The following is an 11192-nucleotide window of genomic DNA, read 5'->3' as shown; positions in this document are numbered from 1 at the left end:
TTTTATATGTCCTGCTGGGGAAGTCACCATGCCAGACTTGCGGATGATTGGAGGAGCCTGGATGACGTAACTGAAGGTGATGGCACGCAGACTATAAGCAGTCGAGGCGATAAACAAGCCGGGGCTATCTTCAGCGAAGTAGATATGGCCGTCCACGTTCCCATTAGCCGAGTCATGTACGTGCAGAAACGTAGTCGAGGAAGGGTTGCAGGTGCCATTGGTATCGAGGCGAGGAAATCCGGTCGGGCCGTCGGGCCGGGGACAGGATCGGCAAAGCAGGACAAAAACTGCGTAAAACGCAGAAAGCCATTCAGCATCTCGCTAGCGCTGCTGCGAACTCGCCCACTGTCTACGATAAAATAAAAATTTGAAGATAAAGGAAATGCTCGGCGTAAATTTAAATTGATTACATTGTCTTTGGTTACACGTTGTACTTTTGTGGCTTTCTTGTATTTATTTCCTTTATTAAAGACGCACAGCACGTGCAAATACAGCGGTATGGCTGGGTGTGGCAAGAAAGCAACACTTTGCCTGACTGAACCACTTGTCGTAGTTGGCGCGTAGTTTGAGCGTAGTTTGGCCTGACTGGGCACTTGTCGTATTCGACAGTTTGATTGACGGTACCGCTCTGTCTTGTTGGCTGGAATTTTCGATATGGCACAACAATTACTTCTTTTTGTATTCGTCGTAACTTTTAGTACCTGTTGCGCATATTGGTGCAGCCAGTCACATGCCGATCTCATCCCGCCAGCCATAAGGAGTGTCTGATACTGCGCCGACGGTCGCATCGTACCCGTTGTTAGCCTCGCTTAAGCTATTGCCTTTCTTCTGACGCCCCATCGGCTTCATTATTGCACTGAACCAACAGTAGGTCGCACTCCTAGTAGCCGTGCGCGCTACGCCGGCTTCAGATGATCTCGCGTCCACGTGGCCAAATTGGATTCGGAAAATCCATACCTTGCGGTTACGACACCACATTATTTTCGTACCAGAGGGCCGGATAATGGACCGCGGTCTGCTTTCCGCTTTGTGGTTTTCCGCGATAATCCGCAGAGAATCAATCAGTAATTTCGCGAAGCATGGGCTCTGCGAGTATTGCTTTCATTATTTCTATTGCGGGCTGCAATAGCGCACTGAATGAGTCATCGCAACAAATGAAAAGTGCCTTACCAGCGTCTTTCAGTTCGCATTGGAGTACTTGCAATAGGATGTAATGAATGACCCGTCATGCTGGTACAGAGCAAACTCTAATAAACGGGCTTTGCACCATAAGGGGAAACGAAAAGCACTAATTATGTGTGTTTAGTCGTCTTGCATGTACATTTATAACCTAGACATAAATTGAAACTTTTCATAATCTATGTCAATGCCCGCTGTGCCGTCTGCACAGTAGCTCATCCTCTGCCGTGCTCAAGCAGTTGGGCAACCAGCGTCTGTCGGTAGAGATAACAGGTAGTGTCCGAATACATGACCCACCAACGACTCCATCAGGTAAGCAGAAACCAATCTCGAAGGCTATACTTTTGCTGGCTGCCTGCGCCGGAAGCCATTGCAGGAGCCGGAAACCCATAAGTGTTACCATGTTCCATCCATTCTCTAACATCGAGAGGTTTTGTCATTTTATGAGAAGAGGTTAAAACGTTAAAAATGTTAAAAGGGGGAACTGCTACCAAATTTCAGTTTGACCAAATTGATTGTGAGCGAAAACAATTTTTGCCGCGCTGCAACTCCTCCGTTTGTAATACTTAAAATGAAATTAAGCTCTGCGTGCGGTTTTACTTGCCAAAACAGCGATTTTATTACGACGCGCGCCGTAATGGGCGACTTCGGGTTAATTTTGACCCCCTGTGGTTCTTTAACGTGCACTCACTGCACGGTAAACGTGCATCATCATCATCATCACCACCACCACCACCACCACCACCATCATCATCATCATCACCATTATCATCATCATCGAAGTGCGCCCGCCGTGACCAAGATCCGGTCCCGCGCCCTCGCGCTTAGTACCGTAACGCCACAGCCACACGACTACGCCACCACGGCGGGTTTATAATACTTTCTACACGTGGCGACGCTTATACTGCTTGCCTCAGTCTGCCTCTGCTTAGTGCGGCTGCGCTTGAAGCCGGTGTGGCGGAGCAAACGACGAGGCTGTGGTCCACAATTGGTGGGCGAACGACACGAAACTTTGGCCAACGCTTATGAGCGCATGTAAATGTCGCACGTACCATGCATCCTTCCCGGCTCATTACGTGCTGTCCAAATGGTACGAGCAGCGCCGAGCGGCGCGCAAGACTTAAAGGCAGCGTTAGAAGTTGTTTTCCGTGACAAAGTGGTACTTACTCACCACCCCTAAATTAAGTTACAATCACTGCCGTTTTCTCTTTGGTTTATTTTACTTATAAGCGCTAGGTTGTGATGTTCTTCCATCACTAACGCTTTTTTGGTGCGCTGTCTCTGGATGACTTACAAATCACTCGCTCTCGTATGGTAGCTCACTTTCGTAGTAGCTTCTAGAAAAGACGTAGCATCGCTTGTCACTCGTTTAGGTTTTGATTCGCGTCGAAAAAAAATCGACTTGGAACGTTCGTACGTAAGCGGTGTAAACCGTTCTTTGGTCCGCGTACTCGCCAAAGCGGGCACTCATTTCCAATGCGCAAGTGAGAATCTCAGGAAGTTTGAGTAGTCAAAACGAGTGGTCAAGGGTGGTAAACTTTCTTTAAATGCTCCTGGGTTGTCGATTATCGCAAAACACTGCGAACCGATCAGCTTTTAGCGCAAAGGTTCATTTGAGGATTTCGCAGACGTAAGCCCGCTAACTAGGAAGCAGCCTTACTTATATGTGCTACCACGTCTAGCAAATCACACTTAGCCCACACATGTATATTGACCCCGTTTAGGGCTGTATTAAGAATTCGAACTAAAAAGTAAAACTAATACCCAGGAGTGTTCTCTGCTCTGTAGTCATTTGCGCTTTATTAACAAAATTATTGTACGTCTGTGTGTTGCATTGCTGCAAATTAGTCGTCAGTACAGCGATCTTCTTGCGCTCTTCGACGCTGGAAGAGGAGGAGGGAACTCGAATTATTAAAGAAAAGAGAAAAATATTCGCATCCGCACTCTCCGCGAGCAGCTTGATGTCCTCCGCGTCGGCAGAGAATGAGGACATGTCCTCCGCTCGAAGGCAGGAAGCAGATGGACGAATGGGAGTGCCTGGCAGGGAGTAAATATTTCGCGCTCATATTTACGACTGCGAGTCCTAGCGCCCCTGGTGCATCCGGGACGATCGTAAAAATGCGGAAATGGCCGCAAAGGCGCACGCAGAGGAAGTTAGGGAAATGGAGAGAGGGAAAGAGAGAGATCTAGAAAAAAGGAGGAGAAGGGGTACATTGGTAAACATGAAAACGAGTAAATAAAGAAGTCCGCAAAACTACGATATATACGTGAAACAGAAACAGAGAAAAGCATTGGGGGAGAGGGGAAAAGGGGAAGGCTCAATTTCAGCGCGGTGGCCAGAACATCAGACCCGGGTCCATCCGGTTTATGAGCTTCCATTAGCGAATTGCCAATTAACCCTAAGTAATCGATCGCAGCCCCAGCAGCAGCGGACGCGATGGTGGCAGACGGGCCGGACGACACGCTCTCAAAAACTCGGCGCCGGGTTGTATCGCTGGTGGATAAAATCACTGCCCAAAAGAAAAGAAAGAAAAAGGACGCCGCCAAACTTTGCTGAACTTTTTTCCAACCTCTGCCTTTTTGCGTTTCTCTACTTCTCCCTCTCTCTCTCTCTACTTCTTTCTCACTCTCTCTTTGGGACGCGCGCGAGAACTAGAGACAAAATGGCAATAATAATAAGTTTCTGAGCTTAACTTCTGGCTGGTGTTGGGGTGGCGTTGTGGAGAACGCATAGGCGCGTACATAACTGCGACGAAAAGAAATTGACAGCAGGGAGAAAAAAAAAATCAGAGATAGACAAAACAAAAAGATGAATATGTCTTGGAATTGCATGAAAGACTACGCGGCGCAAGCCAGCTGGTTTATGCCGTGTTTCAACGCTTTGTCCAAAAAGAAAAAAAAAAGAAGATGGAAGAGAGAGAACGTGTGGGAGATGCTTCTGCCGCTAAGAAGAAAAAAATTGCAACAAGAATTACCATGGAAGCTGGATAATTACGAAGAGCGTTTAGTTTTTGGCTGCTCTCTCGCCCCCGCCTCTCAGCGCTTTTAGCGTGATTATAATGTACAATCAGCGAAATGCGTGTTTCGTTCTCCCGTCCCCTGATTTCTCATTGTTTGGAAGCGTCGGGGGTGGCCATTCAGGCTGCCTCGCAAACTGTTTTGGAACAGGCTCACTGGCTAAAGAAAGGCCTCTCTCTCGCCCTGCGTGGCAATATGCCTGTGCGAGTTACACAGTGACGGTGCGTTGGGAGCCATGGACACCATTACCTCAGGGCGTTGGAAAACTTTGTATTTACGATATAATTGCCCAGTCCCGACAGTGTACGGACACAAATGAGCTTGAAAGAGTTCATGATACTTTAGACTCCTTTTTTCTCATTTTTTATTCTTTCGCTTTCTTTCGGGTATGTTTCTGTAGTATGAAATTTATAAGAGTGTTATTATTGAGCTTAGCGTTGGGTGCTCTGGTCTGGAAACGTTGTGCAATAAGAGAGGCTCTCTTGCTGGCTAGGGTTCGCGCTTAGCAACGGAGTGGTTGTGTTCAGTCGTTAGCTAAATTCACTTTGGGCCCACCACAAACTACGCACAACAACAACAGAAATGTAATTGGAGCTCTAATAAAGAAAAAAAAAGAACGGTGTTTCCTACCTATTAGCCCCGTGTGATCGCATCAAATCTTTCGTGTTTCATACCCGATCCCAAATTATTGTACATGACTGTAAGGCATAGGGGGTATGAGATGTGCGTATTGTTTATTAGAGAGATCGCTTAAGCTTACGCATTTTCTTGCGTAATATAAATTTATAATTTCTGCAAGAACACCAGCTTTGATTTTGAGCTGACCACTTCAGCGTGAGACCAAGCATCACGCTTATTTATTGCAGCTACAATAAGCGTATATATAGGGAGGTTCCCGTCACTGACTCTGACGAAAGGGAGCCACTAGCATTTGAGGACCTCCGTGGTATCAAATGGCCTCGTTTAATCTTGCCGAGTCTCGAACTTCTCGAACTTTGATTCACATTTAACGCTTTATATTTAATTCAGCGTCTCTTCCGCGTGTATGGATCGAGCTAAGTGCTATCTTCTCTCCGTTTACTTATCTTGCAGAAACATCCTTTGTTGGTGGACCTTTCTCATAGATTGAAATTTCTGGTGGCCAGACCTATGTTGCGATACTTCAGAAAACCATACAAGTACGCAATTTTCATCGTTGTACCTTTCCACTGGTTATTATTCGTGCTGCTGAAGTTAACAGGGGAGTTGCGAAAGTCCCGTTAAACCTCATTCACATGATGCGTATATGCGCTTAAAAATATTTGGTTGCCGCTCGTTTTGTATATTCATTTGCACCCGCCGTGGTTGCTCAGTGGCTATGGTGTTCGGCTGCTGAGCACGAGGTCGCGGGATCGAATCCCGGCCTTGGCGGCCGCATTTCGATGGCGCGAAATGCGGAAACACCCGCGTGCTTAGATTTAGGTGCACGTTAAAGAACCCCAGGTGGTCGAAATTTCCGGAGTCCTCCACTACGGCGTGCCTCATAATCAGAAAGTGGTTTTGGCACGTTGAACCCCATAATTTATTTTTATATTCATTTATACAAAATACCCCGCTCGCATATCGTGAGTACGCATCGCTCAGCAGGCCGTAGATGGCGGTAATCAAGTGTTAGCGATGCTTACGCAGTTTAGGCGAAACCGCTCGATTATTTCGTGATTAATCAACTTTCCTTCCCGTTGGTCTGCGATCGACAAACCACCTTGCACTCTGTTCGCCTTCTCTTCTACTTGTGGCCTGTCTCCTCCATTGTCTCGAGTCCCTCAGATGCAACGCACGCGGCCTCAATTATAAGCTTGCGTGTAAAAAATGCCATGCATTCACGCCTATGGCGCTCAGTAATTAGCATTTTCCATCCCTGTCTGCTTTCTTTTCAGTAAATGAGCGAAAAGCACAGGATGAAAAAAAAGAAGTCACTGCTATTCTTTTCACTGCACTTATAATGACTGTTTTGCACGCACCATTGTTCGCCGCGACTTTAGTCTGATGATTAATAGAGGAGGTAACAATGCTAGCTGTCGGAAGCACGTGGCGACTAAAAAACAGCCGAAGATTGAGACGTAACGCTTGTGATAATGGTGCGTTTCTCTTCTTTCGCTGTTTCGCAAACTTAAACTGTAAACCGTTGTTGCCGCTTGAAGCCGTCAGACATACGTGCCGTTGTGCAGTCTCCAATGAATGGCACGAGTTGATAAACGACTTGACGGGTCATGTACCGCGACTACCACATGGCTCGTTACGCTTGGGGCTCACACGTTCCGCCTCTTTGGCGCGTTCTGTTAAAGGGCAAGCTTGTATCCAACGTCACCAGACCCGCTGTCGAAGACGAAGTAGGGTGCAATTCTTGGCTCATGTGCCGGTATCTGTGAGTTGTAAAAGATGGCGGCTCACGCATTCGAGCTTGGAAAAGGCGTAGCAGCGCACGTGTAAATAAATTTGTTAGTAGAGGTTAAGGTACGTCGTCACGTATTCGCTTGTTTTCACCTCTTCTATGTATTAAGTATAGACGAGCAGTGCGCAGTAATATGAATCCCCATGAAGAAATCGTCTTAACTTTGTTCTCTGAGCGCAGCTTGGACTGCGCTTCTTAACTGGATACCTATAGCGAGACAAATTAAAACACCCGTCCCACTGTCATTTTCCATCCTCATGGAAATTGAACTACATAAAATATATTTCGATTGTATCAAAGCGCAAATCAGCGTTGGACATACAAGAAGCTAAGTCGAGAGCCCGATCTGCATTGAACTTGATCCGCATTCGCTGAATCACGCTCAAACGCATTGACCCGGAGTATAAACGACGAGCGTTCTTCGATGCGTTTGCTTCACAGGAAACCAGAGAGGAAAAGAAAAATTGCTTCGCTGGAGACAAAAAAGAAAAAGAAAAGCTAAATAACGAAGGCAGTTGTGGTCGAACACGAATACGTCGCCGAACACAACACCAATAACCCACACCCATATTGGAATACTCAGATGGGAACAAGAAAACATCAAAGGACCGCCGTCTCCCAGAGTGCCAACATTTCGCAAGCAGCGCTGGCGCAGGGAATAAATGTGTCGAGGTAACGGGTGTGGCAGTGAGAGAGAGAGAGAGTTGAGAGAGGGCTGCACAGATAATTGCTTCGTCGATAATTCGCGCGCCCCCGACCCGAACACCCTTCTCCCGGTAATTGCGTCACCACTACGATATCGTGTGTAATTACAAGAAGGTACAGCGAAGGGGGTTCGGAGGCTTCGGCTGGGATACGGCCTCCCATCGGTCGTCGTCAACTTGCAGAGTGAGGACGACGAAGATGGAAGGGAGCGAGGTGCGAAGAAAGAGGGAGGAGGAACGGAGGGTGGCAGAGCACCGCGCGGGGAAGCCGAACTTATCGCCACCCCGGCGAAGTGTGAGAAGCGGCGAACGAGAACTACCGTCGTTCGTTGTAGCCGCGCTCTCTCTCTCTCTCCCTTTTATATTCCCCACCCGCTTCGCAGCAGCCGGGCTGGGCGGGGTCATAAAGCTGCTCGCTAATTGCAGTGCGCTCGCCGTTTATCGCTCAAACCCGGAGCCGTTAATTTAAACAAGGAACAAGTCTGCTTCCACCGGGGTAGCCACGTGCGAACTAGGAGGCGTCGTCTGTTTTATTTTTCGTCTGTTTGCGTCTTTCGTTCTTTCCAGCCTATTTTCCAATCCTCTCTTCCACTCTAAGTGCTGTGTTTCTGCGTCCGCGTGTATAGGATATGCCGGCACCGCAGTGGTTACGCTATATGACAATGCATGTGTCCTAAAAGTTGATTTTTTTTTTTTTCACGCGGCGATGAATGTGATCAGGTTATGCGTGAAACTTCCCGCTGGTAAACTCGGCCAACGCAAGACAGAGCTCATAATGTTACGATAACAAACATCTTTCCCACTTGTGTTACGCGCAGTGAATGAGTCATTAACCTAGCGATGACTCAGCGAGTGGGGAAACGAACTGGCGATTGAATTGGTGAGCGAATGTCCGCCACTGATTGCTTTACGCAGGGCTAGTTAGCGCGTCAGTGACTACAGAGTAATCGTGTGCACTAATAAGTAAGCTTGAAAGTGAATAACAAGAAAATAAGAATAAAGCAAGAATTATGTTAGTTAGCAGGACAATAATAAAAAAAATTAGAGAGGAAATGAGGTGGTCGTAGAGACTGTTTACAACTCAAGGCAACTAAATTGCCGCAACAAGCGAACTTGTTTGTGGTGGTGGTGGTGGTGGTGAATTGTAGCAACAGGCGGGTTTAGCCTGGCGATCAAGGCCGGAAATTGCTCCGCCCGAGCGTCTCGCACAATACCGCTGAAGGGTTTCACCATATGTCCATCAAACCAGTCTGTCTTAAGAATTCTTTCTTGCTGCCATATGAAAATGCGAATCTTCACGGTCATGAATGTGGTAAGAGGTGGTTCTGCCTCAGAAGTTACCATATAATTACGGGGGTCGGTGAAATAGCTTTGCTTGGCGTCCACTACATTGCATTAGATTAGGTTTGTTGTACTTAAAAGAAAAAGTAAACGCGTGCCTATTGTAGGCGGCATATTTCTAATTAAGGTCACCGATAGCTCTGCTGTGTTTGCTGAAAACAGGAAACTTGAAATACTGGTTTGTTGTACCCAACTCGGAATTTCACTAGTAAATTGTGAAGAGGACTTATGCACAACTCATGCAGAAAAAGTAACGATTTCATATAATACGTACACTAATACGGCATATTTATTCGCTTTAGACAATCTGACAGACACAGTTAACAAAGATATGATGTTTGTCCTTGGGGCGTATTTGCGAAGTTGCAAATTGAGTTCCTTTTTTTATTGAAGCTCTAAATCAATATCTTGCTTCCCAGCAGAATACAGCTTTAGCTTTGAAACTGCGACACATTTAATTCAAATCAGCTCGGCGGTGGTTTCAAAAGTGTATTTCTGCGTCTCACATGCAATTTAATATAGAGATCATAGTTAGCCCCGAGCGAAAGCTTCTTCCTAAGTCAACCACAGCACGAAAACCCCTCTCGCCGACCTCGACTTACCCCTTTCGCGCGTCAACTGTCTCTATCGAGCGCCTGTAAAAGTCCTTACCGTATACCCGCTATTTATCCCGCGACCCTCCGCCGTTTTACATCCTTTGTTATCTATTCTGCCACTGCAATAAATTATAGACAAGTTGCAAGTTTGTAAGCAAACATGAGTAGTAAAAAGAAAGAAAAAAGGCAGCCGACGACTACGTTGGCACTAGTTTTATTCTTCTCAGTTCGCCGTTTTAAATAAGAATATTTGCGAACTCGGCCACGTCTATTATTTATTTATTTATTACATACTATAGACCCTTGGGTCCAAGCAGGTGGGCAGTTTCAACATTGCAGCCATAATACAAAAAACGAAAATGGAAACTGTTTCGAGATTAGTGTAATAAGATGTAATACAATAGAAATGAATATAAAACAACAACGAAATCGGTTCCTAGATTAGTGCAATAATAGCGCTACAATAACAGGCGTGAAATATGGTGCAACAGTGCTACTTTTGTGTGGTAGGAGAGACTAAGAAGATGCCTGGATTAATTCGTTCCTATCTAAGACCATGCGTGGAAAATAGGAATACATATAAGTGTCGGATCTAGCTAAACATGACGAGAGAGAGTTAGCGTGATGGTGCCTTGTAGGTCTGGCTAGTAAGGGTGGTAGGTACGGTTATGGATCTATGGCAAGTTCGTAGTTAAGCAGAGAAAGGAAGTCAATTCAGAACTTTGTTCGTCGCGTTTTAGAAAGGGGAATGTCATTCGCTATCATACTTTTTGAATGGAGAGTCAGTTCGTGAGAATTTGTTGTAAATAAATCGGGATGATTTCCTCTGTATTCGTTCGAGACACTTAACGTTTAGTTGAGTATACGAGTCCCATAACTGCACTGGCGTTTCTAATTTGGATCTGATTAAGGAATGATAGCATAGTAATTTAACATTGCTTGGGATGGTTTGAAGTTTATGTTTTAGAAAGCACAGCTTTCGAAAGGCAGATGAGCAAATATTATTAACGTGTATATTCCAGGATAATCTAGTAGTTCATGTAAAACCGTAGTATTTGTAATTATTGACTTTTTCCAGTGACGATGGACCAAGTCTGTAAGTAGAAGACAGAGGTGTTATTTTTACGTGCGATAGGGAAAAATACAGTTTTGTGGGCTTTGACAACCATCCCCCATTCTTTGCACCCCTTCAATATGTTATTTGGCCTGTTATTTAGCTCAATTTGATCACCAGTCAAACAGAAACTTCACTTAAAATCAAAGGGGTCAAGGAGATACTACAAACAAACTTGGCGTGAAATGTAAATCCATTGGCCGCAACCGTCGACTTGGACAACGAAAAAGCAAACGCCCGGTAATTATTCACTTTCAAGATTTCAATGAAACGAAGGCAATCTTTGTAAATTTCCAAAAAGCTAAAAGGCAGTACAACGTTTATTCAAGACGACTATTCAGCATCCACGTTAAAAAAAACGGAAGCTTCTTTGGGAAAGTGTGGAAAATGAGAAGCAGCTCGGATAGAGGGTCTCGCTTATCCACGACAGACTAACAACTGCAAGGTATTCTTCGTTTGGGATGAATCGCTAAACAAACCTGTGAAAGCTGTAAAAAACCTATCATCCACGCCTGCGAAGGGTGAGCAAGACAAATGAACCGCGTTATCTCGCGATTGACACGATGCCTGTGAAGCTCATTAACGTCTCCGAATATATAATGTAAATGCTCGCAGTGTCAAAAACAAAACCGAGACCTTAGAGACTTTGCTACTACAGTACGATCTTGCTGCAACTGTTTTAACAGGGACCTGGTAGAACGATGAAATATGCTATGACGACCATTTTTACTCCTTCCTATAAAGTTTATCGTAAGGACCGGCACACTAGGGACGGTGGTGCGGTGATTTTAATTAAAGATAGTGTTCAG

The 11192-nt window shown here is 45.6% G+C and overlaps 1 long non-coding RNA gene across 1 annotated transcript in view; it reads right to left on the bottom strand.

The window, feature by feature from the left end:
* Positions 1-249: 249 nt before the first annotated feature.
* LOC140216334 (uncharacterized) overlaps positions 250-11192 on the bottom strand; it is a 181786-nt gene continuing 170843 nt past the window's right edge. Inside the window, exon 3 of the long non-coding RNA XR_011892980.1 lies at positions 250-287. This is a non-coding gene — a long non-coding RNA (uncharacterized lncRNA). The remainder of the gene's footprint in view (positions 288-11192) is intronic.

Source organism: Dermacentor andersoni, chromosome 3 (assembly GCF_023375885.2).
Source record: "Dermacentor andersoni chromosome 3, qqDerAnde1_hic_scaffold, whole genome shotgun sequence".
NCBI lineage: Eukaryota > Metazoa > Arthropoda > Arachnida > Ixodida > Ixodidae > Dermacentor > Dermacentor andersoni.
The sequence above is the reverse complement of the archived record's forward strand: the minus strand, read 5'-3'. Positions and strand labels throughout refer to the sequence as shown.